Source organism: Penaeus monodon, chromosome 39 (genome assembly GCF_015228065.2).
Source record: "Penaeus monodon isolate SGIC_2016 chromosome 39, NSTDA_Pmon_1, whole genome shotgun sequence".
In the NCBI taxonomy this organism is placed as follows: Eukaryota; Metazoa; Arthropoda; class Malacostraca; order Decapoda; family Penaeidae; genus Penaeus; species Penaeus monodon.
In genome coordinates, this window is record NC_051424.1 from 11,009,792 (window position 1) to 11,017,291 (window position 7,500).

Below are 7,500 nucleotides of genomic sequence, written 5' to 3' on the forward strand. Positions count from 1 at the left end.
TTTCGCAATTAGTGCTCTTCTTTGTATGTTGTCTGTGATTCAGCTGGGGAACTATCCAGCGAACATTTATTGGATATATTTACGTTGTAATTACCATCATCAGGCTGTTATATTTTCCATCATAGTCTCACTTTGAAATCTGACTTGATCTTCCCTGTAAACAGAACCATGAAGGGAAGAAGACCAGGGAAACAGGCGAGTATGCAGAAGGCCTTTTCATAATAAAGCGAAAGGGCATCAGATATATTCGGGTTCTCCTTCTCCTCTCCAGCATGTTCTAGGATCCTCCGAACTGAGAGGAACAGTACTAAATGTCATTATTAAGATCATTATTTTTTTTATCATCTCTCTCTCTCTCTCTCTCTCTCTCTCTCTCTCTCTCTCTCTCTCTCTCTCTCTCTCTCTCTCTCTCTCTCTCTCTTTTAAGGCTATTATGTTGCTCTAATATCTCCGGATAATTCCTTGATTTAATTATGATTATTATACTGCAGAAGGAAGTTCTCTTATGGTGAGTTAGAAAATGTAAGTCATGACACTGCTTGACAAAATTCAGGCTATTTTTTGCAACAGAAAATTCTAGATATTATATTGCTGAAGGCCAATTCGGGCAGTCACGTTTCTTAAGGAAGTAAAAGCATTTATGTTTCTTGAATAAAATTCAGGTTATGAAAGTGCTCAAAAAATTCAGGTTATTATTTTTTATTTTTCATTTTTATTTATTTATTTTTTTTTTTTTAGAAAATTTAACCCATTATCTTGCTTAAGAAGATATGATTTTTTATGAGTGTTGGTTTACGCACAGACATTTTAACAAACGGTCGAGCTTTCACATATGCAATTAGGGCCTAAAATGTTGCATCTGCTCATGTGGGTTGTACATGGCCATATGACCGAGCGCGCGTTCATCAATATATATTTTCCTATCCTAGCAATAGAGATTTTTTTTCAGTTTGTATATATTTTTTCATCATTTTGGAGCAAGGCAAGTTTAGGCTGAATGGGTTTTGGATTGACATGTACAGTCAGTCTGGATGCAATACATCTGTCGTTTTCATGAAGAGTAAGAGTCGAAGACTATAATAATAGTTATTTTCGAAATATCTCCATTCATTTTTACTTGAAACTGTATGTTCAGAATATTACATGGCGGAGTTATGATACAGCAATATAGTAGATAATATAATATTATATATTATAATATATATATATAATAATGTATATATATATATATATGTGTGTGGGTGTGTGTGTGTGTGTGTGTGTGTGTGTGTGTGTGTGTGTGTTAGTGTGTATATAAATATATATATATATATATATATATATATATATATACATCTATATAGTAATATATATGTGTATATAGATATATTTTATATATACATATAATATATAATATCTATTATATATATATATATATAATATATATATATTTTTATATATATTATATATATATATATATGTGTGTGTGTGTGTGTGTGTGTGTGTGTGTGTATACTATATATCTACACTATAATATATATATATAGTCTTATATATTATCTATATATATATATATCTTCATATATATATCTATACTCTATGTATTCTTATGTATATGTATCTATATGCTTATGAGTATGTATATATATATATATATATCTATATATCTATATATGTATATATATATATAATATATATACATATATATACATACATATCATATTATATAATATACTATATACATTATACATCTATACATAATATATACACATATACACATACACATACACATACACATGCATACCACACACACCCACACACACACCACACACACACACAACACCACACACACACACACACACACACACACAGTCACACACACACACGTGTGCGCCCGTGTGCCTGTGTATTTATGTATGTATGTATATGTTTATTTATGTTTATTTATAATACTTGTTTATTCATTTGTTACTTATTCTACTGCAATTGCATGTGTGGTTGAATGTGTGGTGGAGGAGAAGGAGGAGGAGAAGAAGAAGGAGAAGGAGAAAAAGAAGAAAAAGAAAAAGGAGGAAGAGGAGGATTTGAGGAAGAGGAGGATTGGAAGAGGAGGATTGGAGGAAGAAGATGATTGGAGGAAGAGGAAGATTGGAGGAAGAGGAGGATTAGAGGAAGAGGAGGATTGGAGGAAGAGGAGGATTGGAGGAAGAGGAGAGGAGAAGGAAGAGGAGAAGAAGAAGAAGGAGGAGGCGGAGGAGGAGAAGAGTTTATAAGCTTAAAAAGAAAGAAGGAATCTTAACAACAATAACGAAAAAAGGAATATAAACCTCAAAGAAATACACCAAACAGCAGGGGAAAAAATCTATTTGTTCACCTCCTAAACACAAGATCTTATCACCATGATATTGTCAACTGGGGCGGCGCGTCACGGGAGGCGATTTAAGCCCCTGTGTTGCCTCGCCGGAAGTCAAATGTTATGAAGTCCCGCGTAAGGGGCTTTGCCGCCTCGCCTCAGCTTTAAGGAGATTCGTCTCGCCGAAGTCACATCTCGGGGAAGATTCCTTTATTGTTGTCCGTGTTCTTTGGAGCAGTGGGAGGTAGTGTTGTTGTTGTTGTTTGTTTATGGGTATTTATTTATATTTTGTATATGAATGTATATTTCTTTTAATGCAGTGTAATCGCAGAAAGAAGGAAAGAGAGATAGAAAGTAGATTTGGATTGGAAAGGGAGATATATATGTTTTGGTTTGTAGGAAATTTTGCAGATAGACAGGCAGCGTACGTGTGGTTGCAGACCACCTGGGAAATTTGAACAACGAATCTTTTACCTCAGTCTGTCTCTGTCTTCTTTTTGACTCTCTCTCTCTCTCTCTCTCTTACTTCGTCTTTCTCTCTCTCCTCTCTCTTTCTCCTCTCTCGTCTTTCTCTCTCGTGCTCATGCTCTCTCGGTCTTTCATCTCTCTCTCGCTCTTTCCTCGTCTCTCTCGGATCTCTCTTTCTCTCTCTCTCTACGATGTCTTTCTCTCTTCTCCTCTCTCTTTCCTCTCTCTCCCTCATCTCCTCATCTCTCTCTTTCTCTCTCTCTCTCTCTCTCCCTCCCTCCAACCTCCTCCCTCTCCTCTCCTCTCTCTCCTCTATCCCTCTCTCATCTCCTCTCTCATCTCTCTCCTCTCCTCTCTCTCTAATCTCTCTCTCTCTCATCTCTTCTCTTCTCTCTCCCTCCTCCTCCTCTCTCTCGTCTCTCTTCTCTCATCTCTTCCTCTCTCGTCTTCCTCTCTTTCTCGCCTCCCTCTCTCTCTCGTCTCTCTCGCTCTCCCTCTCTCTCTCCTCTCCTCTCTCTCCAGTCCCCGTCTCATTCTTCATCTGCTCTCTCATCATCGTACGCTCTCATCTCTCCTCTCTCTCTCTCTCCCTCTCTCCTCTCTCCCTCTCTCTCTCCATTCTCTTCTCTCGCCTCTGTCCCTCTCTCTCCTCTCCTCTCATCTTCTCCTCCTCCCTCTTCTCTCTCTCTCTCTCTCTCTCGTCCGGTCTTCCTCCTCCTCCCTCCTCCCCCCTTCTCGCACTCTCTGTACTCGCAACGTCTCTGTGAACTCTTCCTCCTTCACTCCTGTCCTCTCTCTCTCCTCTCCCAATCTCTCTCTCTCTCTCTTCTCAGTCTCCCTCTCTCTCTCTCTCTTCCTCTCACCTCTTCCTCTCTCCTCTTCTTCCTCTCTTTCTTTCTCTCTCCTCTCTCTCTCTCCCTCCCTCCCCCCCCCCCCCCCCCCCCCCCCCTTTTCCTATCTCTCTCCCTCTTTCTCTCTCTCTCACTCTCTCCTCCTCCCCTTCTTTTTTCTCCTCTCTCTCTTCACAAAACTCTTCACTCCCTCTCTCTCTCTCTCTCCATTCTCACTCTCACTCCTCTCGTCTCATTCCTCTCCTCTCTCTCTCTCTCTCTCCTCTTCTCTCTTTCTCATCCTCTCTCTCCTGTCCCACCTCTAATCTCTCTCTCCAATCGTCTCTCCCCTCTCTCCTCTCTCTCCTCGCATCCGTCTCTCTCTCTTCTCCTCTTCTCATCTCCAAGCCGCAGCCCTCCTCTCTTCGGTCTCTTCTCTCTCTCCTCGTCTGCTCTTCTCTTCCTCCATCTCTCTCTCTCTCTCTCCTCTCTCATCTCCTCTCTGTCCCTCTCTCTCCCTCTCGTCTCTCAGTCTCCCTCTCGGGACCTCTCTCTCATCTCTAAAAGTCTCTCTCCCTCTCGTCACCTCTCCCTCTCTCTCTCTCTCTCTCTCTCTCTCTCTCTCTATATCCTCTCTCTCTTCCTCCTCTCTCTTCCTCTCTTTCTTTCTCTTCCTTCTCTCTCTCTCCATCCCTACTCTCTCCCTCTGCTCTCTCCCCTCTCTCTCCCCCTCTCCCCCTCTCCATCTCGAGCCTGCTAGTCACCTCGTCTCCTCTCTCTCCTCTTCTCTCACCTCTCTTCTCTCATCTCCTCTCTCAGTCTCTCTCTCTCCTCCTCTCTCTCGCTCCTTCTCTCTCCAGCTCTCAATCTCTCGCTCTCTCTTCCTCTCCTCTCTTCTCCGTCTACTCTCTCTCCTTCTCGTCGTCGGGGTCTCTTCCGATAATCCTCTCTCTCCCTCCTCTCCTCTCGTCCTCTCTATCTCTCATCCTTTCCTCGTCACCTTTCTCTCCCTCAATCTCCGTATCTCAATCTCTTCTCTCGTCTCTCTCTCTCCCGTGTGTCTCTCCTCTTATACTCCCTCTCACGTTCTCCCTCGTCCTCTCGTTCTCTCTCTCTCCCCTCTCTCTCTCATCTAAGAGTCTCGCTCTAGTCTCTCTCTCATCTCCTCCCCCTCTTCCTCTCTCTCATCGGTCCTCTCTCTCCTCTCTCTATCTCTACTCCTCTCCAACGTCTCCGATTCTCGAATCTCCCTCTTCATTCTCTCTCTCACTCTCCGTCTCCTTTTCTCTTCTATCTCTCCCAGTCTCTCTCTCTCTATCTGGTCCTCTCTCAGGTTCTCTCTTCTCTCCTCTCATTCTTCTCTCTCGCCCCTCTCTCACTCCTCTCTCGCCTCTCCTTCTCTCTCTCGCGATCTTTTTCTCTCGTCCCTCTCTCTCTCCTCTCCCTCTCCTCTCCGTCATCTCTCAGTCCGTCTCCTCCGTCTCTTCTCTTCTTCGTCGCCTCTCTATCTCTCGTCCCTCTCATCTCATCTCTCTCTATTCCTTCTCCCTCTCCCTCCCTCTCTCTCTCTCTCTCTCTCACTATCTCTCTCTCTCTCTCGCTCCTTCCTCCCTCTCCCTCTCGCTCCTCGTCCCTCTCCCTCTCCCTCCCTCCCTCCCTCCCTACCTCCCTCCCTCCCTCCCTCCCTCCCTCCCTCCCTCCCCCCCCCTCTCCTCTCTTCTCTCTCGTATCTCTCCCTTCTTCCTCTTATCTCCCCTCACGTCTCTCTCGGCTCCTCACTCTCTCGTCCCTCCTCTCCTCTCCTCTCGCCTCTCTCCGGCCCCTCTCCTCCTCTCTCTTTTCTCTCTCTCCTCTCTCTCTCTCTCTCGTCTTCGTCTCTTCTCTCTCTCCTTCTCCCTCTCCCTTCCCTCTCCCTCCCCTCCCCTGCCCCTCCCCCCTCCCTCTCCCCCTCTCTCTCTCGTCTCCTCTCCTCGGTCAGTCAGTCTCTTCTCTCGCTCGTCAGTCCCCGTATCTCTCTCTTCTCTCCTCGTCCTCTCCTCCCCTCCTCTCCTCACTCTCGCTCTCATCTCTTCTCTCTCCTCCTCCCTCTCTCCCTCCTCTCTCTCTCCTCGTCTCATCGTCCATTTCTCTCTCTCTCACTCTCTCCCATCTCTCTCTCTCAGTCTATCTCTCTCTCTCTCTCTCTCTCATCTCTCTCTCTTCTCTCTATCCTTCTCCCTCTCCCTCTCTCTCTCTCTCTCTCCTCTCTCTCTCTCATCTCTCTCTCCTTCCTCCCTCTCCCTCTGTCTCCTCTCCCTCCCGGCCCTTCCCTCCCTCCCTACCTCCCTCCCCTAACTCCCTCCTCCCTTCCTCCCCTTCTTCCCTCCCTCCCCTCCCTCCCCCCTCTCTCTCTCTCTCTCCTCGTCCGGTCCTCTCTCTCGTCTCTCTCTCCACCGCTAGCTCTCTCTCTCTCTCTCATCGTTCTCTCTCTTCCGGCCTCTCTCCTCCTCTCATCTCTCTCTCCCTCGATCTCTCTCCTCGTCTCTCTCCTCCTCTCTATCCGCTCCTCTCTCCTCTTCTCTCTCTCTCCTACACTCTCTCCTTATCTCTCTCCCTCCCTCTCTTTCTTCTTTCTCTCTCTATCTCTCTCTCTCTCTCTCTTCGGTTTTGCTGTCTGTCTCTATTTCATCTCCAGCTCTGTCTCCTTCTAGCATCCCTTTTTGTCTCCCTCTCTTTCCCCTCTCTCTCTGTTTCCGTTTATCTCCCTCTTTCTATCTCTAGCTCTCTCATTTCTCTCTCTGCCTCTGCCTTCTTCTTCTGTCTCTATATTTGCCAACGTCTCTCTCTCTTCCTCTCTCTCTCTCGGCTCTTTCCCTCCCTCCTCTCTCTCTCTCTCGTCCTCCCTCATCTCTCTCTCTCTCTCTCTCTCCTCCCTCTCTTTCATGCTCTCTCTCTCTTTCTTCTCTCTCTCATCTCTCTCCGCTCTTCTCTGTCTCATCTCCAGTCTCTCTCTCCTCCCTCGCTACCTCTCACTCCGTCTCTTTTCCCCCCCCCCCTCGGGTCTCATCCTTCCCCTCGCTCTATCTTCTCTCCTCTCTCTCTCTCTCCTCTCTTCCCTCCCCTCTCCCCCTCCCCTCCTTCCCTTCCCTCCCTCCCCATCCATCCCTCCCTCCCTCTTCTCTCTCTCTCATCTCTCATCTCCCCTCTCCTCTCTCTCTCTCTCTCTCTCTCTCTCTCTTTCATTCTCTCCTCCCCCTCCACACTCCCTCTTTCTTAGATATTCACCCCCCTCTCGAAATATCTTTCATTTTCATTTCCCTAGGCTCAGTTTCCTTTCTTTGCCATGCAGTCAGGACGGAAACAAATGCAGTATCCATGCACATTTGGTAAATTTGACATGATTGGTTTGAAAAGGTGAGGCTGCGCTGCCCTTAATTAGCTCATGAGCTGGGCTTGTGATCAGGCCGAGGAAAGGCGGACCCGCAATTGGCTTGACATTATATATGGCGTGACGTTGGAATTCTTTAGAATCATTAGAACTGGTTCTCTGTAGTATGCCGTGATAAATCGTTTTTTGTTATTTGCATTTAGTTTTCTTTTGTTTTCAAAGTTTAAAACTAGAACGCCTGAAATTAGCATCGCTCTTATAACGAACGAAGAAATTATAACTAAACAAGGAAGCCTATTGTCAGAGAGTGTTTGCATAAATACTGCACCTACGGGAACTTTACGAATAATGATTAGACTATTATGGAAGGTTTAAAGGTGCCACTTTTTTTTTTTGTTGAGACCTTAAGTCGTTGCTTCTAGATTTTTTCGCGTAAACTCATGAGGCATCTTTAACCTTTCGTTACAGTTTAATCATTGTTCGCAATGCCCCGTAGGCGCAGC

At 45.4% G+C, this 7,500-nt stretch overlaps 1 protein-coding gene across 1 annotated transcript in view; it reads left to right on the plus strand.

The window, feature by feature from the left end:
• Positions 1–7,500, plus strand: part of LOC119597244 (meiotic recombination protein SPO11-like) — a 41,520-nt gene that overhangs the window by 25,296 nt on the left and 8,724 nt on the right. The gene's annotated exons all lie outside the window — the stretch shown is intronic.